The sequence below is a fragment of the Fukomys damarensis genome, unplaced genomic scaffold, assembly GCF_012274545.1.
Source record: "Fukomys damarensis isolate Sample0158 unplaced genomic scaffold, DMR_v1.0_HiC HiC_scaffold_38, whole genome shotgun sequence".
Classification (NCBI taxonomy): Eukaryota; Metazoa; Chordata; class Mammalia; order Rodentia; family Bathyergidae; genus Fukomys; species Fukomys damarensis.
In genome coordinates this window covers 69,354,805-69,379,457 of record NW_022900950.1, presented here as the reverse complement: position 1 = coordinate 69,379,457, position 24,653 = coordinate 69,354,805, and the positions used below count along the sequence as shown (strand labels likewise).

At 35.0% G+C, this 24,653-nt stretch overlaps 1 protein-coding gene and 1 long non-coding RNA gene across 3 annotated transcripts in view; one reads left to right on the top strand and one right to left on the bottom strand.

Moving 5' to 3' along the window:
- Inpp4b (inositol polyphosphate-4-phosphatase type II B) overlaps positions 1-24,653 on the top strand; it is a 943,087-nt gene that overhangs the window by 551,274 nt on the left and 367,160 nt on the right. For both annotated transcript variants that reach the window (XM_010639876.2, XM_019209903.2), the window contains exon 5: positions 8,767-8,830. The gene's annotated coding sequence lies outside the window, so the exon portion shown is untranslated. The remainder of the gene's footprint in view (positions 1-8,766; positions 8,831-24,653) is intronic.
- Positions 1-24,653, bottom strand: part of LOC104873284 — a 28,491-nt gene that overhangs the window by 1,200 nt on the left and 2,638 nt on the right. The window contains exons 3-4 of the long non-coding RNA XR_783420.1: positions 12,554-12,716; positions 340-483 (exon numbers count right to left, since the gene is read on the bottom strand). This is a non-coding gene — a long non-coding RNA (uncharacterized LOC104873284). The remainder of the gene's footprint in view (positions 1-339; positions 484-12,553; positions 12,717-24,653) is intronic.

Genomic DNA, 24,653 nt, shown 5'->3' with positions numbered 1-24,653 from the left:
TAATTAAAACCATTGACCTCACTGGGTTTTCTGAAATGTGATTCAACAGTTTAAATGAAGATTCAGCAGAATTACACATCCCTTTTTCCCCCAGAGCTGCTAAAATAAAATCATCCAGGTGCATCATTTCGGGCATGTGGTACACCTTTCCAAATTACACTGAATGAGAATCTGTATTCCCAGAGTCATTCTGGTATATAGCATGTTCTAAAAACACTAATGTATAAATCTGTTTTGCTCTTGGAAGCATTCACTAAACAAGCATTCTAATTGCAATCTATATATAGGAAGACATGATAATATGGAGAGTTAAAAAAGTAAATTTATATTAAAGCATACCTGAGCAGCAAGCTTCCATCTCATAAATGATATGAGAATTCCAAAGGGTGAGAATGGGCATATGAAGGGCTTTGTGCTGGTAAGTTGCCAATGGATAGAAAGCACCTGATGGAAGGTCTCTCCAGCCTGAAGTTTGACGCAGAGCTACAAAGCAAGATAAACTCCATGTAGACATCTACCCCAGGAGAAGACTGGGAACACAAAGATAGTAAAATGCCCAGCATGTATTTCTGAAATTTTTAACTTTTGTTATAAAATTATAGAAAAACACTTTAGAAATCATTTTTTCTAATATGATTTGCATTGTACTAATGTTTCTGCTGCTTCTCATCCAAATGTCCTTTGCTCCTGGATTCTTGCGCCTATTCTCTCTTAGGTGCTTGTGGTGTAGAGGGAATACATGTAACTCCCAAACCTGCAAAATACCCCAAATATGAGTCCGTATTCTCTAAATCAAAGAATGAATTCTAGGAACAATGGATAGTAGGAAAAAAGTAATTGAGATAGATCACTTCTGTCTAAGAGAAAAAGAAGGGCAAGTGGAAAGTGAGTTGCCCACCCACCCTGCTTGGCAAAGCCACGAAGTGAGGTGGGTACAAAGTGGGACAAAGCTGTAAGACCTAGTGTTACGTTACAAGGTGGGCATGAGGGGGGACAAACCAAGAGATCATCCAATAAGATTACAAGTACAGTCACCCAGGTGATACTGATTAAATGGGGATCAAGTGGGAAAACAAGTCACTATAAGAAATGTCAACATTTAAAATATCAATCACTGCTCTTCATCTTTGCGGGGAGCAGTACTTCTTCTCTTTTTTATATCGCTAACCTCTTTTCTTTTCATAATGCTGACCAGTGAATGTGCTCAGTTGTTCTCTGTGTTGGCTCCTTGAGGGCCTGTCCTGTCTAACTGCCTACCCAGGTATCTAATTAACTTACCTATCTACAATACTTGCTGCTGATAACCACCACAGCCTTCTGATTATCCTCTTGTTGTCGCCTCTTTCAGATGCCAGTTTTCCCACAGGTACAAATGAAATGATATTGATCAGCAGTTTCATTCATTTTACTTTTTCACTTAGCTAATGACTTAGAGGATCTAAATCTTTATTAGAAATCAAACCATCAGAGATTAAGCATCTACATTATCTGGAAAGGAACTGAAGCCTTGACTTGGATTTTATAGGCCATAGCATTAAATAGTGTAACCAGGACTGAGAATCAGTATTCCTAGGTTCTCAGTTTTGTGCATTTTTCACCATTTGATTTTGGTTAGCTGCTTTAACAACAACAACAAAAAAGTATCTGCATTTTTGAATTGTATTTCAGATTTCCTTTTAACTATGTCCCAAAGAAATTTTGTTTCTTTCTTATGGGAGTCAAAGACATGACAAGCCTGTGATCTGAAGCTATAGAAGAAAGTGCCCTGACTTAGAAATTCCTATCGCTGTGTGGAAGCAACAGTTTACTTGTGGAAATCATAAGTTGATACAGAATAAAAGAAACAAGTATGGGAAAGTATTTTGAGCTGGAGAGTTATGGAATGATTCTGAAGATTGATAAAAGGTATCTAAGCTGGGAATATAAAGAATATTCAGATGTTGGAGATGCATTCAGGGCAAAGAGAGCATTTCAGAAATAAAAATTGTAGCTTAGTGTCCCAGAGGAACTTTTTAACAAACTATAGGACAGATTCTGATTTGCTTCCTAATATTGTATTATATGTATATATATTATATATATAACATATAATATCTTACAGAGCTGAGTATGACTGGAAGTGAAAACTTTGTCAAGATATGGGATAAAGGTCATTTCAATGGCAGATACATGATTAGACCTAATGCATTTTTCTGCAGGGATCCTTGCAGTACCTGTCTGGTTTGAGATTCTGAGATGTGCCTAGGTTTTCATTTGGTGTCATTTGATGATACATTAATTGATCACATTTTTTCTCCCTTCATAAATGTATTATTTTCCCTTAAATAATGCATACTGTTTTTTAAATGTGAGAATTTCTAAAGTGAAAAATGTTAAAAAAATTATCACTGCATTTTTGCAATCTGTGTGATCAGGTTTTTTAGCTGAAAACATGGAATACACATTAACTCTTTTAAAGCCCAAACAATTCATTTGAAAACCTTCAACAGGGTAGACTTATCCAGTAGGCACAGTAAGATCTAGTACCTAAGCCCACAATACATTTCAGATTTTAATTTCTTTTTAAAATTCAAAGGAAAAAAATAAATGTTTAGATTGAAAAATTGTATTATACCTATAAATGTCTTTATATCAATGCAGTCATAAATAAGAGTGTGTGTGTGTGTGTGTGTGTGTGTGTGTGTGTGTGTGTGTGCAGGCGGCTATACATGCACACACACCTGCATGTGGGCTCGGGTACTGTGGAAGAAGAGGTTAATGGAGGAAAATGTGTCTAGTATCAGCTAAAATAAGGAACAGAGGTCAGCCTTGGGGGACACCCTCTCTGAGCACTGTCCCCAACCAGATGTATATGAACACTGTTCTAGAAAAATCTCACTGGCCTGGCCACCTCTGACCACACTACTGACGCTGGGTCCAAGGGTGGAACCTCTACTCTCACTACCTCGGAGAGCTGGCAGCAGCCTCAGCTCCCAGAACAGACTGCCGGATGGCTTCTGTGAAGTGTATGTTTCTGAGTGAAGCTCTGCACGGTGGCATCAGTGGAGAATAGGCCACATGCTTGTACACTAACTGTCTCAAAGACTGAGAAGTGGGTTTCTAGCATCTGTCACGGTGGTATATAAACTTGTGATAGGGGACATTTCCAACATATAGAAGAGTTGTTCCAAACATCCTGGTTGGCCAGGCCACCCACACAACTATCACCAACACATGGCGTGTTGCCATCTAAACTTTCTGATATGCATAGGCATAGTTTTTGTTTAATAACTAAAATAAAAGCTATAACTGCAGTTTACTGAATACTTAGTACCTGGAAGATTCTGTTGACTCTGCTTGAATTCTAATTTTATTATTAATTAAAAATAACATTTTGGGATAGGCAATATGGTTACTACTTTTATATTTTATAAATGATAAAACAGACATATAGTGGCTAAGTAACTTACTCACACAGATAAAGAGTGGTGAAGAAGGGATTTTGATGCTGTCTTCCATGACATACTACCACATATTTATAACCAAGATACACCACTTAAAAATCATCTTCTAGATTTAACATTTTGGCATAAACCTTTTAAATATGAATTTTAAAACTTTGTGCATATATCTTTATAATAATGATATAATATACTGCCAAGTTAATGTAATAAAGTTTACTCCAAATTTCTGTGTTGTTGAGTATTTGGGTTGCTCCTATTTTTTCTACCTAGTCTTTTTGTAGAAATTCTTTGTATATACTTTATTTTCTAGCATGGTATTACTCACCTAAATAAAAACCTAGAATTAGAGTTACTAGATCAAAGAGTACAGAAACATACTTTCTGAGAAACCAGTGCCCATTTTCTTTTATCATGAAGAAGCAAATTCCTTTCTCTATCTATTCAACAATTCATCGTATTTATCACATCTATTGCACACACTGGCTATGATACCTATAAGACTATGATGAGTATTTAACAGTCGTTTGCCTAAAATGGTTATGGTTTGTGGAATGCTACAATATGATGTGCCTGAAAAGATCATCCCTTACTAACTACATATGGTTAGAATGCTTCTTCGACCTACTGGTACAGGAAGTCTACTTCAGAATTTTCAGAAAACACTCCCGGGGTGCAGGAAGCATCATTCAAAGCAATCTCAAAATAGCAACCAATATCAAAGTGTTTTTATTATTTGCCAATTTGTTAGATGAAATGTTTTCAATCATTGTTTTAATGGTTGTTTCCCTGAGTTTTAATGAGGTTGAACATTTTTCCATATGTTCATTAATGAGTTGTTTGTTTATTCTGAAGTTCTTTTTGACTATTTTTCATCTGATATTTAGTATTTATATTAAAATAGACTATTACATTGGACATAAAAAGTTTCAGAGCTACTTCTGTTTTATTCATTTTGTATTACACTTATTAAATATTATTAGAATATATTCTATATTAAAATAATAAATGTAAATTGTATTAATTTTAATAGTTTTTTTTCATAGTCCAACCTGCCAGGCATTTTCTTTGTAATTTTTTTCTAGTATTTATAGCGTCAGAAGTACATATACTTTTTTCAAAAATGCATGTCAGTAATGACCTCATATATCTTTGTTTGTTGCACTGTAGTTTTATTTATTTCCATAATACATTTGGGATCTATATGTATATCTCATGAAACACATTTGACTTGCAAAAGCGAGGCCACTATTTCAATAATTGTCAAACAATTCCTTAATTTTTAGAATTTATTTCTGGTTCTCATTTTATTGGACAATAATTTTAATGCTCCTTTTTATGTACATCCATGGATTACCATTTCCATTATATCAGTTTCTCTTCTAATGAAAATAGCTATTAATTTTTCCCCACCAAACTTAACAGAAGGGGACAGGAATTGTGTTGTCCCTTTTTAACCAGAACATTGCTTGGCATATGACTGGCATGTATTTGTTGAATAAAAAAATAAATAAATGGATATTTCTGTAATACCTGTATTGTTACACTAATTTAAACATCAAATGAATTTCAAAGCCATTTCTCTACTGTTAAATGTATCATAATCATATATTTTATAAATATAGTAAAAGTTCTCTCAACATTCACATTCAGAATTTTCTTTAGGATCCAAACCTTTTTGTTCAAACAAACTTCAAAAAGTTCAAAAAGCTCTAAAATTACTCCCACAAAGATTTTTCTTTGAATTATGTTAATATTAATGAATTTTTGGAAGAATTGATATTTATATTGTAAATATTTTTCTCATTCATGTATAGGTTATAGCTCTCTATTTCTCTTTACAGCTTTTTATAATTTTCTTTACAGGGTTATTCATAAGCATTTTATTGATTGTTACGGCCATGGCTACAGTGATTCAGGATATTACTGTGGCTATTGGGATTTGTATTTATTTATGTTGAAAAAGTTATTTTCTGTTTATTTCCATTATATAGAAAAGTTGCTGATGCAAATTTATCTTGCATCCTGGGAGTTTGCTGGGATTATTTTATTAATTGTAATAGAAAAATTTCTATATGTGTACTGAAGACAATGTTGAGCAACAGGAGTAAGGTTTTAAACATTTACTTTTGGAGATCAGATTGAATTTTTATAGCTATTTTTGAGACTTTTTTATATATCTTTTAGTGACTATGTAAATAATCTGTAAGGCAGGTATTTAAATACTAGACCTTTTAGGAAGCAGTGTGTGGGTTTCTCAGAACCCTCGAGACTGCCATATAGCACAGTTCCCTGACTTACAGAGTATTCTGTCTCTGTGAGCTCTTCTAAACCCTACACCTGAGCTCGTCTTCCGTAAACTATCCCAGATCTCTCACGGAGGAAGAACTTGTCCTGGAGTCAGCTAGGCTGTGTAGGGTCCACATAAGCCATCTCAAGCTCAGGTTTCTTCCATGGGGAAACATGGAAAAGGCAAATTAGTTACATTCTCATCATAACACTCTGGGTGGAAGGAGAGACCCGATGTGCTGCATGTACTGTTTAGGACCACAGAGGGAGGGAATGAGTACCGGGACCAGGGAGTGTACCACCTCCCATAGCATAAATGGAAGCCTAAAAAAAAAAGGCTTTTATGTGCCACGTTCTAGTCCTAAACAATATGTTTAATTTAACATTATGAAGTTGTTCAAAACAGAATTTTGTACTCTTTGTTTTAAAGAAAACTTTTATGTCCTAATTAATGAAAACATACTATTTGATCATTTGTTTTGAAGGTAATGACACACGTGTTAAATGAAGCCTTTTTGTTTGCATTTACTCTGTGGGATATTTATTTAAGATGATTGAACACTTCAGTAGGTTTGAATAAATATTGGCTCTTGCTGAATGATGGAAACTGACAACTGATGGATAATACTGTAATGGGGACAAAACAAGTCAGAAAGGCTCAGACACACATGACACAGTTGATCTTTCTACATCATAAACTTTTGTTCTTTGAATTTGTTCTTTGAATTTGAACAGTTATCTCGCTAATATCTGATATATTTAATGACCACCTACAAGAGGTTGCTCTATCCTTCCTCTGCATGCTTTACTTGCATTTTAAAAAATAATTTAAGGGCTTACTTAGCAACTTTGGACAACGTGAAACTGTTGCTCTTTATGCATCGATATAATGGACATCCACATTGTATGTGTAAGGTAGACTGCATCTTCCCAGGTGTATTGACACCTCCAACACCAGGTTGTGTGATCTGTTCTGGTGATAAAGGCGAACACTGCCGTGTACTGTGTGTACAACAGGGCGTAATGCTAAGCTTTGGGTGGATTTGAAAAGGATGATACATAAATTATAGTTTTGTTCAAATGTTAGAATAAAGCTACTATCTCAGACACCTAATGAGCATATCTAATTAAACCAGGATGCCCTTTACAAAGTGTACCTAAATTAAAGTTTGAGAAAGCAAACCTAGGACTTTTCCTTGTAGTTATTATTTTTCTGTTTTGTGTTTAGCAATCAACAGATACCTTGCATTTTCTTTAGGTCTAGCAGAGTGACTAGTTTCATGCTTTCTGTTACTCTGAAACTTTTCAAAGTCTTATCTAGTTGAAGTATTTTTCCCCAAAGCAAATAAGATTTAATGTGATTTAAAGATTACTCATTGTAATTTCAACACACACACACACACACACACACACACACTTGGCCTACCAAATCCATGGGTTACACATTTTTTTGACTCAGTGAACTGTGGATCGAAAATATTTTTAAAAATTTGTTTCTACACTTAACATGTACAGACTTTTTTTCCTTGTAATTATTTCCTGACCAATATCGTATACTATTTATAGCATGTAGCATTTACATTGCAGTATTAGGTATTACAAGTATTCTAGAGAAGATTTAGGGGTATAGGGCATTGTGGATAGATCATATGCAAATACTACATCACTTTAAGTAAGGCCCTTAAGCAGCTACAGAGTTTGGTACCCGCATGGGCTCTTGGAGCCACTCTCCCATGGATACTGATGGGCAGTTAGAGAGAGAGATATAGTCATAGATATGAGAAGGTCATGTATTATGTTTGCGTTTTTGATGTGACAAGAGGAAAGATATTTTGAAAAAAGTAGGGGGGCTAATGAATAAATCTGACTCAGTAAGTTATTTTTTTCCCACAGGTAAAATGGAGTCTTAGTAACAGAAAATAAATATACAATTTGAAATTATCATTCTTGACAATAAACATAGGAAAAGAGTCAGATAGCATTTTAGTATATTTATTCAGTAGCTTATAATATCAAATGTTTTTATAAAAAATGGATAGTGATAAAATGACCAAACTCTGGCTTTAAATTGGTTTCAAATTAAAATGCCAATACTTAAACTAGTTTTGAGACTCTGCCTGAGCTACCTCATACGTTTTTTTTTTACAAATTCTCCACACAACGTGAAAAATAATCAAACTTATAGGGTGACATGCTGAAGTTTCTAAAACAACCCCCAGGCTTCATAATTGGCCTCAAGACCTTCCTCCAACTCAGAAAAGCTGTATAATCCTAACCGTATTTTTTATTACAAAATAAAAAGAGTCATAAACCAAAATTGAGAAACAAACTTCCATATGGCCACCCCGCGGGGACGTGATGACAGCTCCCAGCCGTGTGTGAGACATGAAGTGAGGGGCACCAGCGAAGCTTAGCCAGGGACCAGGCCTGGAGTTCACTTTCAGGATATCCCATAAGCGTGCAGCCCCGAAGAAACAGCCTCAGCTCCCCTGACTCCCATGTCACCACTTTCTTTCAACAGAAACAAATATTTTCTGTAAATTACACTCTAAAGTTCTCTGGTCAGAGCGGACCACCGTCACCCAAGTCTTCGTACATACAGAAGAAACATATTTTTAAAAACCTCTGAACAGGTGCACTAACAATAGCTCAAATTTTGTCTCCCTGGTAGAATCAAAGCCCAGTCCTGGAATGTGCAGGATTTGAGAAAAGCAGCCCCGCTGAACTAACCCTTTCTTGCCCAGTGGTGATGAAGAATAATATATCTATATATCTATATCTATATCTATATCTATATCTATATAATTTAAATAGGCTTTGCAATGAATAGTGTGTGGCACATGTGAGCAGTAAATAAGGGTAAGGAATAATTCCTTCCAATGGAGCTCTATGACCTGCTTGAGGCATATTAATTTGGAACAGAAATAAGAAACAAATGTGTTCTGTGGATCTTGTGGGTATAGAAAGTCCCCACGTTTGTAAAAATGGGCATTATAGAGTTACAAGTCCTAACAATTTGTCCTTTTGTCCTTTGCAGAGTCCTGAAACCAGCAAAATAATCGTCAAAGAGAAGAAGTGTTGAGGAATACAACTTGAACCAGGTACAGGCGCAATCTCAGTACTTTAACATATAACACTTGTTAAAACTGATAATAAATGCAACCTTATCTCCCCTATTGTTAGCCAGATAATCTTAATAATACCATTTTGGTGTCTTAGAGTGTGTGTAACTGGCTGCTACAGGTAACTGTTCCTACCCTACAGAAAAATGTCCTTCGATGTGCAATTTAAACCAGTTATGAGAGTGTAAGTTAGGCTAGACCTAGACAGCAATGTGAAAGAATTAATTTATTGGTAGCACTTGCTATTAAATTATCACATATTCACGAAAGATCTACCATGTGGGAAACTCATCTATGAAATAATTTTACATAATTGAAAAAAATATGCATAGTCCAGTCGACTCTGTGGTGCCTGAAGTCCAGTGGGAGAGACATGAAATCAGCAAATAGCGATATGTGAGTAAGAGTTGTAATAAATGTTAAAAAGGAAAATTTTACAGTTCTGTGGGAGGATATATTGGAGAGGGAGCAAGAATCTATTGTGGGTTACGTTGACAGTACTTCTCCGGATGATGACATTTAGGCTGAAACTTTGATTAGGAGGCTAGAGTCCCTGGCAGATGCCACAACAATAAATTTAAAAAAAAAAAATTTTAAATGAAAAAACAAAAGCAATGGAAAGAAAGCTAGTGTGGCTACAGTATGGTCACAGAAGAGGAGAGAGACCCAGGGTGAAGTAGATTTGGGTCTGTGTCCTGGCCGGCTCCCCCGGGTCAAGTGTCGTGGCAAGGGAGAGCTCGGCCACTTTCCCCCCTTGACATTCCTGTTCGTGTCGCTTGAACTCTTTGTTCCCTGGATATAGCACTTTCGGATCTGTCAGCCCATTTCACCCTAGCTGACAGGACATCCGAAAGAGTATGGTGTCGATGAGCTAATTTTGGGGCAAAGAAGTTCTCAAGGTATTCTGTCTTTGGGACACAACCAAAGGACGTGTCCTGCATGAAATGATTTGGGGTCCAGAGAATTTACAACTTTCTGAACACTGTAACACTTTCAGGAGATTTAAGTGCCAATTGACGTTAGTGATTCTGATAAAATTTACAGTAAAAAAGCAAAACCAAAATGTGTGTGTGTGTGTGTGTGTGTGTGTGTGTGTGTAACACTGAAAAATTTCCAAAGCTATTTTTGGGATTACGTGGGGAATTGTTTCAAGATTTTCCCTTGGGAGTATAGATTTTAAGAGGTTCTTTTACTGCTTAGGACACATTTGCATTTTGGCAATGTAATAATTTGGTAATTTGGTAATTTTGGTATTTGATATCTATGCACATCAAACTATATTAGATAATTTCCTAGAATCTAGATAACTCAAGCCAGAAAATAATCTGTTTGCCTCCATGGTTTATTGTGTGTGTGTGTGTGTGTGTGTGTGTGTGTGTGTGTAACACTGAAAAATTTCCAAAGCTATTTTTGGGATTACGTGGGGAATTGTTTCAAGATTTTCCCTTGGGAGTATAGATTTTAAGAGGTTCTTTTACTGCTTAGGACACATTTGCATTTTGGCAATGTAATAATTTGGTAATTTGGTAATTTTGGTATTTGATATCTATGCACATCAAACTATATTAGATAATTTCCTAGAATCTAGATAACTCAAGCCAGAAAATAATCTGTTTGCCTCCATGGTTTAGCTTTTCCAGCAGAGAGTTTCTCTGACCTGAATTATGTAGTTAATTGCTTCAGGTCTTGATTATATTTTGAATGTGAAAATATTGCCTTAGGCACCAAAATGAGTTCTGAAGTAAGAGCTTCATAAACAATTTTTTAACATCAGTGTAATATTAGTTTCCTTAAGTCCAACAAAGAAAAACCAAAAAAATTATTACTTGCCCCTCAGCTAGTCTGATTCATTTTCTTTTATATAAAAATGTCAATCCTTTTTTTTTTTAATTTTCTTAATTTAGGTTCCTAAAAAGCCTTAAAGTTATGTAAATGACTTGGGTTAATGCCCACATTAGTACTTTAAAGAATAATTCCATATTCTATAAAAGGTGAAGAATTTATACTCTCAGCAGTGAACACCTTAATGACCCAAAATATTTCAGTTCACTTATCCTCATTCCAGAAAAGAGGTTTTCAGTATACATGTTAGGAAGGGCATTGGCATTCTTAGACCAATTCGGCATCTTTCAGCTATATTGGCTCTATGCGCACCCATGTTCATAGCAGCACAATTTGTAATAGCTAAAACTCGGAAGCAGCCCAATTGCCCATCAATGGAGACTGGATAAAGAAAATGTAGTTTTTTAATAAAATGGAATACTACTCAGGCATAAAAAATGAGAAATTAGAGACATTTATAGCTAAATAGATGCACATTGAGGTGACACTCTTGAGTGATGTAAATTGGACACACGTGTGTAAATACTGAATAGCTTCTCTACTGTGAGAAACTGAAAGTGTAAATAAGGACTGAAAGGTATAATAGATAATGTGAAATAGGAGGAAAAGGGACAAAGAGAAAGGGGAAATAGGAGGAGTAGGGGAAAAGAAAAAAGGGAATGGAATTGATGAGAAAATGAAAAACAATGGAAGCAAAATCTTGGTAGATTGGGGGGGAGGGAGGGGTTGAAGGGAGGGCGGGGGACTTGGGAAAAAATAAGAACCAAGATTGATTATGTAAAGGTACAAACTTCCAAAGATGAATGTCATTTTATTGCATACATTACATGTACGAATAAAATTAATTTAAAAATAAATTGGCTATTATTTAAATAGAAGAAGAAAATCATGAAACATTCTGAGCCTTGTTTTGTCCCAAGAAAACAAGAGACAGCTGCCTTTTAATTACTACCATGACTATTTGCTTTCTACTAGAGATATGTGTCAAATGTGGAATCTAATTAGAAACTTTAATTGAAAATGGCCTTTTAAAAAACAAAAACAATAATAAAAAAAGAAAAAGGATCCAAACTGAAGCATAAATATAGGGAGAAAATCAGAAATGGTAATATTCTAGTGAGACTGAAAATCACTTGGCCTCTAGGAAACTTTTTATCTGGCTCCCAGTTGAACTTTACAGCTTTGGATTTCCGGAGAAACTTCATCAATCAGATGAAGAGTCTTTCAAACACTATAGATTACAAATTTCTCCTCAGTGTGAAAACAGTTGTTTTTGTGGTCTTAAAGATTAAACCCAGTAACGCTTGCAGGCTAAGCAAGCACTCCACCACTGAACTGCACCACCAGCCCAAAATAAGGTTTTTAAAGATTTGAAGTCTGAGATAAATGCCAACCCCCTAATTTACTTTCTGGATAAATTTTGAATTTTGTAATTATTCTTTTTTTTTTTGTACTGGGGATGGAACACAGGATCTTGTGCTTGCGAGGCAGGCAGCAGAATCACTGTACAATTATTCTTTTTTTTTCCTCATTGAGTTTATTGGTACATTTTAGGTATACAGTACAGTTACATTCATCATTGGGATCTTGTACCTCTACATGACAGATCTTGGTTCTCATTTTTTCCCCTTATCCCTGCTCTCCCTTCACCCCCTCCTCCCTTCCCTATTTACAAATACTTTATTTCCATTTTTTCATTTTTTTTTTGCTTACTGTCTTTCCCTACCCTTCCCACTTCCCCTACACCTTTAGCCCTTTTCTTCCTATTTCACATTGTCACTTATCTCATTAGGATCATATGTACCATTATAGTTTTTGACACCAGAGAAACTATTCAGTATTTATACATGTGTGACTTACTTATTTCACTTGGGAGTACATCCTCAATATATGCAATTATTCTTAATATTAGCTCACACATCACTAAAATGGAACTTTCAAATCTCATTCTTCCACATGATTTCCATCTCGTTTCTCCCTGGATTTATACACCAGCTGGTGTGTAGATACACAATATTATGTTCTAGACAGGAAGGAAAGGGAAGAAAGGGAAACAAAGAAGGCTAATTTCAGAATACATATTATAATATTCAGCACAGAATATTGCAAATAAGAGCACAGTGCTTATTGATTTCATGCGCTGGAGGCAAAGACTGAAAGACACATTGCTTATTTAATCTTTTCAGTTAGTCTTTTTATTCTCTTACTAAGCTTTCTTTCAGGTGCTCTAGATTGTGCTTTTCGGATTATAAACTCTACTTAGGGCCAATGAAATATATTATTTCTGAATTATGCATAGCACTTCGCATGGTACTATGTATGTTAGATGTTCAATTAACATTTGATTGATTAAAGCTAAGAGTGTCAAGAAATATAAAACTCAAATTGTCATTTCCTTTGGTTTACAAGCATCATATCGAACATCAGATCAAGAGTGGTTATGCCTTCCCATGAAACATTTCATTCAGTGATGTCAGAGTGGTACCTTGCTTCACAAAGTCAGTTCTCTACATGTTTCTGGTGGCAAATTGAACTGGGTGAGAACCAAACCAAATTTCCCCTTCACGTCGACATTGAGCCTAACCATTGAATTTGATTCAGCTCTGGTCCAACTTGGTCTGCAACCCGAATCATGGAAAGAATCAAGTTCGTCAACTGAGTCGCTGCTGTGCATTCAGCTCTTGGTGGCCTTCCATCTTTAGTCCCATTGGACTGGCCAGTTTGCTGACATTTCCTCAAGGTTAGCTTTTATCTTTGGTTACATTCTCAATACTGCACATTTTCCATATTCTCTTTCCTACTGCCTTCCCCATTGTTCTCTCCAACTTTACCCTTTTTTTCCCTTTTATCTTTTGTCTCTTTCCTTTCCTTTTATCTGTCCCCAATTGTTTTTCATTGATTAAGTTTATTGGTAAATTTTAGAAATACAACAATATGGCATTCCTCTTTGGGAAATGGTACCTTTATATGATATATCTTGGTTCTCACTTATTTCAACCCCTCTACGCCTCCCTATTTACAAAGACTTTCTGTTTTTTTCCTTTTCTCATATTTATTCATTTTCCTTCTTTCCTTTCCCCCTTCCCTTTCTTCCACTTTAAACCTTTTCTTCCTATTTCACGTTATCTAATACACATTTTGATCCTTATTTACACTTTCAGTGTTGCACATCAGAGAAGCTATTTGGTATTTACATATGCACGTCCTACTTCACTTAAAAGTATAGCCTCATTGTGCATCCGTTTAGCTATAAATGTCTCTTGTTTCTCATTCTTATGGCTGTGTAGTACTCCATTTTATAAAACTTTGTCTTCAAATTTTTATGTAAACATCTTTTACATTCACATCAAATACCATGTCCTCTAAGAATCATTCTTATGTGCAGTATTTACTAGGAGAATTATCTTTTAAAAATGTTTTCAATTTATTGGCACATTTTAGATATACAATATGATAACATTCATCATTAGGAACTTGTACCTTTACATAATCTATCTTGGTTTTTGTTTTTTCACCCATTCCCCTGCCCTCCCTCCAGCCTCTGCACCCTTCGCTATTTACAAAGACTTTGTTTCCATTTTTCCTTTTCTCATGTTTTTCTTTCTCTTCTTTCCTTTCCCCTACCCCTTCACACTTCCCCTTTTCATCTTCAGCCCACTGAAACCATACTCGTGTGTGAAATAAAAAAGACACGTGTAAATTTTCTGGTGTAAGAGCCTAAAAGTGTAAATGAGGATCAAAATGTATAACAATGTGAAATCAGAGAATTATTTTACTGCCTTTGATTTTCTGTTTGTTTTTAGGCACGGTCTCTCATTTTCCATTGGTGGAAACTGAATTTGACAAAGAGTTAGTGAGAGATAAGCCACATAATATGTTAATAACTGTTCTCTTCACCCTTTTCTCTGCCCTAGTGCCCATTACTACCAAGGCAGAGGCCTCCAATAAAGGTGGTGGCTTGCTTCCACACTAGTGTCTATGCTTCTGGTACAATAAATTTAGACCATGAGCACCAGTCTGTAGCAGCTCCTGGAAGCAAAGTCAAGATGGCTCTCTAACTGGTTCCTCAGTTCTTGTTTCTATAACCCTGTGCATCAGAAGCCAGGCTCCACAGCCCAGTGTTCTAGGTGCCTTTGTTCCCAGAATACCTTCCTTCATCCCTTTCGCTGTACACTTTTTAAAACATTTTGAGTATTCCTCCTGATTTAAGATGTGGACACTCCTGTGACATTGTTGCTGTATATCTGCTCAATATTAAGTGGGCTGAGGAGTAGTGCACTTGTCCAGCATGTGTGAGCCCTTTTGTCCCCAGCACCACCTAACCAAACTCATCCCAACCCAACCCAACCCAACCTCACCCCACCCTAGACAAGTTTTGGTGATTTGAACTCTTGACTTCTTCATAGGTGACCCATTTTTTCTGGCCCTGTTTAACCTTCTCTCCTCCTTTTTCAAATGGATTTCTGATTGTGTCTTTTATTGTCCCTATGTTTCTTTTAATTGAGGTTTTTTTTTTTGTTGTTTTTGTTTTTTCTTTTTGGTACCAGGAATCGAACTCGGGTCCTTGCGCTTGCGAGGCAGATAGCGGAACCACTGAGTTAAATCCCCGGCCTTGTTTCTTTTAATTGAATTCATATTTGTTGGTATCAAAATTGCACTTCTAGGCTACTTGCCACTTGCCCGACCAGATTAGTAATAAAAATAATTAAATCAAATCATACTATAATATTTATTGACCACTTCTAAAATATTGCATCTTTTTACTCTTTATGTAAACATTCACATACAATAACATTTATATATTTTTGAGTTTTGACAGGTGCAAAATGTTATGTAAGAATGAACACAATCATGATATGGAACACTTACATTGGCCCCCAAATTTCCCTCTTATCCCTTTATAGTCATTCTCCTCCTACTACTTCAAAACCTTAGAAGCTACTAGTTTGTTTCTACCCATATAACTGTCTTTTCCGTTTATGCCACATTAATGGGATTGTACAGCACAAAGCTCTCTGTGGTCTCCTCCCTTCGCTTACCATGTTGAACTTGAAATTTACCCATGGTGTGGTCATCAGAATGTAGTCATTCCTATTGTTCAGCAGCATTTCACTGTGTGTGTCTGTGAGTGTGTGTGTTTGTGTGTGAATTTTTTTTAAAACCATGTGAAAAGCTTTTGGATTGTTTGAATTTTTCTAATTTCAAAAATAATTCCAGATTTCTAGGTTTTTAAGTGATCAAAAGTTTCATTTCTCTTGGATAAATATGTAGGAATTGAATTACTAAGCCATATGGCGGGGGTATGTTGACCTTTGTAAGACACTACCGGACACATTTCCAAAGTAGCTACATTCTTCCGTTTTTTCACTTGCAGTGTATGAGAAGTCTAGTTGTTCCCCATTCTTATGAGATATGTGTATTGTTGATTTTTTGAAATTTAATTATAGTTATTCTAATAAGTATGTGATAATATTCTTCATGGTTTTAATTTGCATTTTCCTAGCAAGTAATGAGACAGTGTTTTTTTTTATTCTTATTTATCAGCAGTATATCACAAATACTTTCTTTGGTGAAATGTCTATTCACATTATTGGCCCATTTTTACTGAGTTGTTTTCCTACTATTGAGTATCAAGAGGTGTTTAAATATTCTATGTGAAATTCCTAGTTGGATATAAATTTTGCAAATACTATTTCTCAGTGTGTGACTTGTCTTTCTAGGGTTTATGCCTAGAGTGTGTGAGTATGTACATTCAATTCTAAGCACAAAAAGAAAAAGAAAGAAGAAAACAAATGTGCCACGGTCAATAAGAATTTCTTCTATGTTTTCTTATAGAAGCTCTATTTTTAAATTTAATAATTAGATTATCAAGTTACCAATTGGATAAGGAACAAGGTATTCTTTTTTGCTTTAGCACATAGGCATTCAACTTTTAACACCATTTAAAATGATTTGTATTTTTGCAAAATTTTTGAGTAAATTTATTGACTATTATGCATATTCTTTTGCTAATGTATTGCTATTTTTTAAATCAGGTAATATAGTTACTCTACTTTTGGTATCTGTGTACAGTGCATAATAGTTACATTTGTTTTGGGATATATGTAATTACATGCATATATAATTATTTTAATAGTTATTATTATCAATATAATATAATTAATAATACATGTATTAAAATATTATAATATACTTATTAATATAATTTATAATTATTAATAATATTTATTATTTTGATGCCTGTCCTGCCCCTCTCTTCTCCTTCCCTCTTCTTTCCTTCACCCTCCTTTCCCATCTCTAAGAATTCTATTTCCCTGTTTCCTGCCATCTCTTCCTTTTTTACTTTTTATTTATATTTCCTCTGATTTGCTGCAGAGGAGATGAGAATAGACATTGTTGACCTATTCCCCTTTTAGAAACAGAGAATCGAGGCTTATTTCACTATGCATATGCAGTATCAGGCTAAGGAACTTCTGTTCCTAAATTGCTGAGAGAGTTTTTTTAGGAATGAGGACTTAAATAATATAGATGTTTAACTTGATCAGATGCATTTATAATATTGTTAGAGTAAATAGTATTTTCCTCTGTAGTCTATTAGAATACTGAATTATATCTATGAGTTGATTTTTAAATGTTGATCTGCTTTTATATTCCTCAGATAAGGCACCATTCAATATACTTCCTTTTTTAAATTTTCTTAAATTATTTTATTGGTAAATTTTAGGTATATAGTACATTTACATTTCTCATTGGGAACTTGTACCTTTACATGATGTATCTCGGTTCTTATTTTTTCCCCATTCCCCTGCCCTTCCTTCACCCCCTCCACCCCTCCCTATTTGCAAAATACTTTGTTTCCATTTTTTCCTTTTCTCATATTTTTTCCTTTCCCTTCTTTCCTTTCCCCTCCCACTTCCTACCGCTCATGCTTGCCCTACACCTTTGGACCTTTTCTTCCCATTTAACATTATCAATTATTCATTTTAATCCTTATTAACACGTTCAGTGTCGCACACCAGAGAAACTATTCAGTATTTACACATGTGTGTACTATTTATTTCACTTTAAAGTATGGCCTCAATGTGCATCCATTGAGCTATAAATGTCTCTAGTTTCTTATTCTTTATGGCTGAGGAGTATTCCATTTTATTACACACACACACACACACACACACACACACGCACACACACATACACACACACACATTATCCAATCTCCAGTTTTGAAAGGCAATTGGGTTGTTTCCAAGCATTAGGTATTACAAACTATGCTACTATGAACTTGGGTGAGCATATATCACTGTGGCTTGATTCTTTTAATTCTTACGGGAAGATACCCAGCAGAGGAACAGCTGGGTCAAATGGGAAATCTAATCCTAGTTTGTTGAGGTATCTCCATATTGATTTCCATAGTGGTTGCGCCAGTCTCCACTTCTACCAACAGTGTGGTTCCTTTCTCCCTACAACCAACAACAATTGTTATTGGTTTATTTCTTGGTAACAGACATTCTTGCTGGGATGAGGTAGAATCTCAGTGTTGTTTTCATCTGCATCTCTTGAATGACCAGTGGTGTTGAACATTTTTTCTTATGTTTATTTGCTGCTTTTACTTCTTTCAGAATTGTCTTTATTTCAGATGCACATATTTGAATTGGGTCTTTAAATTTAGGGGGGTCTGATTTTTTTAAGTTCTTTAAATATTCTAGATAGTAGACCTTTATCTGAGGTACAGCTGCTATAAATTGTTTCCACATTGTATGTTGTCCCTTATCTCTGTTGGTTTCTTTTGCACTGCTGAGGCTTTTTAATAGCTTGAGATCCCTGTTGTTGATTATTTGTGCTAGTATTCATGCTACTGAGGTTTTGTTCATAAAGTCTTTTCCTATGCCAATATCTTAGAGAGTTTTACCTAATTTATCTTCCAACAAGTTTAGTGTTTCTTTTTTAATATTTAGATCTTCAATCCACTTCTGTTTTAGTTTAGTGCACAGTGATAGATATGGGTCTTGTTTTAAACTTTGGCAGGTTGAAATACAATTTTTCCAACACCATCTATTAAAGAGGCTATCTTTCCTCCAGTGAGGATGGTTGGCTTGTTTGTCAAAGATGAGTAGCTGAATATGTCTGGAGTTGTTTCTCCAACTTCTAATCTGTTCCACTGATTCCCGAGTCTGTTTATTTGCCAGTACCATGCTATTTTTATCACAGTGGCTTTGTAGTATAATTTCAAGTTGGGGATCGTGATAATATCGTGACCCTGTAATATCTGTGTTGCGTAGAGTTGTATTTGCTATTCTAGGTCTCTTTGGGTTCCAAACAAATTTTTGGATTATTTTCCCTAGTTCTGTGAAATATACTGTTGGAATTTCAATAAGGATTGCATTAAATCTATATAGAAGTTTTGAAAGTATTGCCATTTTCACTGTATTGGTTCTTTCTTCAAGGGGTGTCTTTCCATTTTCTTATATCCTCTTCAATCTTTTTTTTCAGAGTGCTATCTGTAGTTTTTAATGCAGCGGACTTTTGCTTCTTTTCTTAGATTAATGCATAGATATTTCAGTTTCTGTGTGCTATTGTGAAAGGAATTGTTTCCCTAATTTCTCAGTGAGTCTGTTATTTGTGTATAAGAAGACTACTGATTTTGAGTGTTGACATTGTATCCAGCTACTCTGCTGAAAGTGCCAATGAAGTCTAGAAGCTTTTTGGCAGGGTTTTTGGTGTCTTCTATATAAAGTATTATATTGTCAGCAAATAATGACAGTTTAAATGCTTCCTTTCCTATCTTTATTCCTTTTATTCATTTCTCTTGTCTACTTGCTGTGGCTAGTGTTTCCAGAGCTATATGGGACTGGAGTGGTGATAGTAGACATTCTTGTTTTGTTCCTGGTTTTAGCATGAAAGTTTTCAGTTTTGGACCATGTAGTATGATTTTGGCTGTTGGTTTTTCATAGATAGACTTAATCAGGTTAAGATAAAGACCTATTCCAATTTTTTGTCATTTTTTAAAATCATGAATGAATTTTAGATTTTGTTGAATACTTTTTCTGCATCTCTTGAGATGATCATATGGTTTTTGTCTGTGGCTCTGTTAATATAGTGTATTACATTTATTGATTTACGTGTGAACCATTCTTGTATCCTTGGGATAAATCTGACTTGGTCAGGGTGTATGGCCTTCTTGATGGCCCTCTGTATTCTGTTTGCCATTATCTTGTAGAGGATTTGTTCCATTTTGGTTGGGTCTATCCCTGGTTTTGGAATCAAAGTAACACTTGCTTCCAGGAATGAATTTGGAAGTATTGCTTCTCTTTCAATTTCATTAAAGAGTAATGATAATAGTTCTTCTGTAAATGTCTTATAGAAGTCAGCAGTGAAGCCATTAGGACCCAGGATTTTCTTTGTTCGTAAACTTTTAATTCCACTTTCAATTATAATTGGGGTGTTTAGAATTTTTATATCTTCTTCTTTCAACTTTGGTAATTCATATGTATCTAGGAATCTGTCCATTTCTTCTGTGTTTTCCATTTTATTATTCTCAAAGTAGGTATTGATCCTCTGGATTTCTGCTGGGTCTGTTGTGACTTTACCTTTTCCATTTCTAATTGCATGGATTTAAGGCTTTTCTTTCCTTTCCTTTTTTTTTGATGAGTTGGCTAAGGGTTTATCAATTTTATTTATTCTTTCAAAGAAGCAACTCTTCCATTCAGTGATGCTTTGTATCATTCTCTTGGTCATCATAACATTTATGTGTGTTCTGATCTTTATAATTTCCTCTCTCTTATGAACTTTGGGTTTGTCTTGCTCTTCTTTTTCTAGGAGCTTGAGAATCAACATTAGGTTGTTTATTTTAGCTCACTCTGTTTTCCTAGTGTGGGCCTTCACTGCTATGAATTTCCCTTGTAGAACTGCTTTCATTATGTCCCATAGATTCTTGTATGTTGTATTGGAATTTTCATTTATTTTGTAAAACTGTCTTATTTCTTCTTTAATTTCCTCTGTGACCCATTGGTTGTTCAGGAGTGTGTTATTCAATTTCCATGTGTTTGTGAAGTTCGTGCAGTTTCTTATGCTATTCATCTCCAGTTTAATTGCCCTAGGGTCTAATAATATGCATAGGATAAGTTCAATTCCTTTGCATTTACTTGATCATATTGTATTAGCTAGTATTTTGGAGAAAGATCCTTGTGCAGCTGAAGAGAATGTGTATTCTGATTTTGTGGGATTGAACACTCTGTAGATGTCTATTAAATCCATTTGTTCAAAAGCTTGGTTCAGTTCTAGTATTTTGTTGTTGATTTTTTGTCTAGATGATCTGTCTCTTTATGACAGTGGGTTATTTAGGTCCCCCACAACAATTGCATTAGTTCTTATTTTGTTTTTCATATCCCTTACTATTTGTTTTGTATAGTTGGGGACAGTAGTATTTAACAATCCTGTTGGATTGTTCCCTTTACAAGGATGTAGTGACCTTCTTTGTCTCTCTTAATTAGTTCTGGTTTGAAATTTATTTTGTCTGAAAATAAGATAGCTACCCCTGCTTTTTTCCACATTCCTGTCACATGGAGAACTGTTTTGCATTCTTTTACTTTCAGTCTATGAGCTTCTTCTTGAACTAGGTGTATTTCTTGTATACTGAATATTGTTGGATTTTTGCTCCTTGATTCATGCTGCCAGTCTATTTGCTTTGATTGGTGAATTGAGGCCATTAACATTGATGGTTATAACTGATACTTACTGATTTATCATTGTCATGCTGTTTTCCTTTTGTTGGCTCTTTTTTATCCCCCCCTCTTTAATTTATTGCCTTCCTTGATGGATTTACTTTGTTGTGCCTCATGAAGTTGTGACCTTTATTGTCTTTTTCTACAATATTGTTTAGAATTGTTTGGAGTGCTGCTTGCGTATTCATGAAGTTTCTCCGGTTTTTGTTTTTGTTTTTGTTTGTCATGGCCGTATCTTATTTCTCCATTAATTTTGAAAGATAGTTTTACAGGCTACACCAGTCTAGGTTGGAGGATGCTTCCTTTTAGGGCTTGAAATACGTTCCTCCAGGCTGTCCGTGAATTAAGGGTTTGTGTTGAATAGTCTGTGGGTGATTCTAATGGGATTTCCTTTGCATGTGATTTATTTCTTGTCTCTAACTGCTTATAGTATTTTGCTCTTCTGTTCAGTTTCCAGGATCTTTATTATTATGTGTCTATGTGCAGATTTTTTTTTTTAAATCATGGCTAGTTGGAGTCCTATATGCCTCAGTTATCAAGCAAATTCTTTTGCTTGGTTTGGGAAGTTTTCTTTCATTAATTCTGTGAAGTTTTTTTTTTTAATATCATTTGTACTTTCTCCTGCTTTTTCATGGACTCCTATCAGTCTTATATTATTTTTCTTTGTGTCATCTAGGAGCTGTTGGATTGATTTCTTATGTTCTCTTACTATTTTTAAGAGATCTCTCTTTTCCTGGTCACTGACCACCATCCTATCTTCTATGTCTGAAATTCTGTCTTCAGATTGACTCAGTCTTCAGTGTATACTTTCAATAGAGTTTTTAATCTCCTAGATATCTGTTTTATGGATTCCATTTCTTTCCTATGCTGGGCATTCGTGGCTTCTATTATGGCCCCTGAACTCATCTATTTTTTGTCTGTTTCTGTTCTATAGTCTCTAATCATGTCTTTCATTCTATTCATCATCTCTGTAGTTATCTGGAAAATTATTTCTGTTTTGAATTTTTCTAGTGCCTCATTCATCTGCTTTGCTACTTCCTATGCTGTCAGTTCAGTGTGTCTAGGTCATTGATTATCAGACCTCTCCACATCACTTACCCCAGTATTTGCCTTTGGTGAGCTGGAAGTCTGGGTTTGCACCTTGCCAAAGTGTCTTCTAATTTCTAATGTTGTTGGTGCTGTTTCTTTTGTTTAATTCTTGAGCTAGTACTTCAATATTTCTTATTGTGAGTATCTTTAGTACTTGTGTTTAGAGCCCTTATGGAGTGATTGCTTCTCAGAGATATCTTCCAGGTATAGCTGGTCTTTTTAGGCTTTGAGTCTTTATTGACTCTTAGGCAATCTCATTTTCTATATACCAGGGAGAACAGCTGATTAGATCATTCAATATACTTCCTTTATTGGACTGTTGCATTACATTTTTCAGTGGGTAATAATTAGTTGCTTTTTTGTTATTTAAATTCATGAAAAGTATTGCTCTGTATTTATTGTTGTTTTCAATTTTGATATCAGTTAATGCTGGTTTCATAAAATGAGTTGGAAAATATTCCCTTATCCTGTTTTCTGGAAGAGCTTGTACAATGTATTGTTTATTCTTGAACATTTTTGTACAACTCATTAAGAAAGCCTGACATATTCATTGTAGCTTTTACAGATGAATTCAATAGCAAGCACGAGCTTAGTAAGATTATCAAGGATTTAAAAAAATGATATTTGGTTGTGTCACTAAGTGACACATTATATATATTAATATATATTAATATATTTAGTCTAAATGTCTCTATCTTCATAAGATTGTCATCATATTTCTTTTTATTATATTAATGCCCATAATCCATAATGGTGCCTCCTCTTCCATTCCTGATATGAACATTTTTCTTGCTACGTCAGACTAGTAGTTTATCAATTTTATTAATTTTCTTTTCAATGAATTAGGAGTGATTTTTATCTATTGATTTAATTTTAAATTGTATTGATTTTTGCTATGCTTTTTATTACTTTCTTTCCTGTTTGCTTTGCGTTTAATATACTCTATTTTTCTAAACTAGAAGTTTCATTTATTTGAAACTTACTTCCTTATATGTGTCATTTTCTGTAAATACTAGTTTAGTAGCATTCTACAAAGGTCTGATGTAAAAATGTGTTGCCTAGTTTGCAGATATTTATATTTTCTAGATATATTTCTGCTATTTATTCTAATTTCATATTCTTATAATTTGAGAACTAGCTTTATATAGTTTCAGTTTTTTTAATTTTTTAAAAAATGTATTCATTGGATTATGCCAAAAATTGGAAATTGCTCCGATTTAGACCTAAAATTTTTCCAGGAAGTCTCGGAAGGTGATTGGAGCCTGTGGCACTGCACTCATCAATGGATTCATCCATCAATGCATTCATGCCTGAACATGCGCTTAGGAGGTGGGGCCAGGTTGGAGGTGGGTCCCTGGGGTGGCCTGGATGGGTGTATTAGTGTGCTTGGATACTCCCTTCCCTTTCTGCTTCCTGACTACCATGGGGTGTGCAGCTTTCCTATATCATATCCTTCCCTCGTGCCGTTTCTGCCCTGGAACCACAGGGCCATGAAAGAAATCCACTGAAAACGAACCCAATAAACCTTTCCTCCTTTAAAGTGTAGATATTGTGTATTTTGCCCCAACTATGGGAAAGTAACTAATCTAGGAAGTTTCCTTAAATCAAAACTATAAGAAAAATAGAAAAATGAACCATTCAGCCTCATACAGTCAACTTATCCAAATTTTAACTCCTTCCAACAACTTTCTTGATTGTGCGTATTTTTTCAGAACCTTTAGGTAGCATGCATTTTATATCTACTCATAGTTAAGTAGAAGATGCCATTGTTTGGCTTGTCTGGAAATGACACACCTAAAATCTTTCCAAGTATTAAGTATTAATGCATTTAATTCTCTCCATAATTAGCAATCAGGAATTATAATTTTCCCTATTTATGATGAAGAAACTAAAGAACATTATTGTCAAGTGAATTGCCTAAGGTTGCAGTGTGAATGGAAAGGTCTGGGCAGCCTGGGTCCATACCTGGCCTCCTATCCACTATATATCTTGATGAGTTACTGTAATGATAAACACCATGGGAGAGGGGTTCACATATGTATACTGTATTAACATGACATCAAAGAATTTCAAAAAAGACACAGAATAACAATAGGAAAGAGCCAAAGAAAAAGAAGTGGATTAACTTGACCAGAGAACAAAAAGTGGTG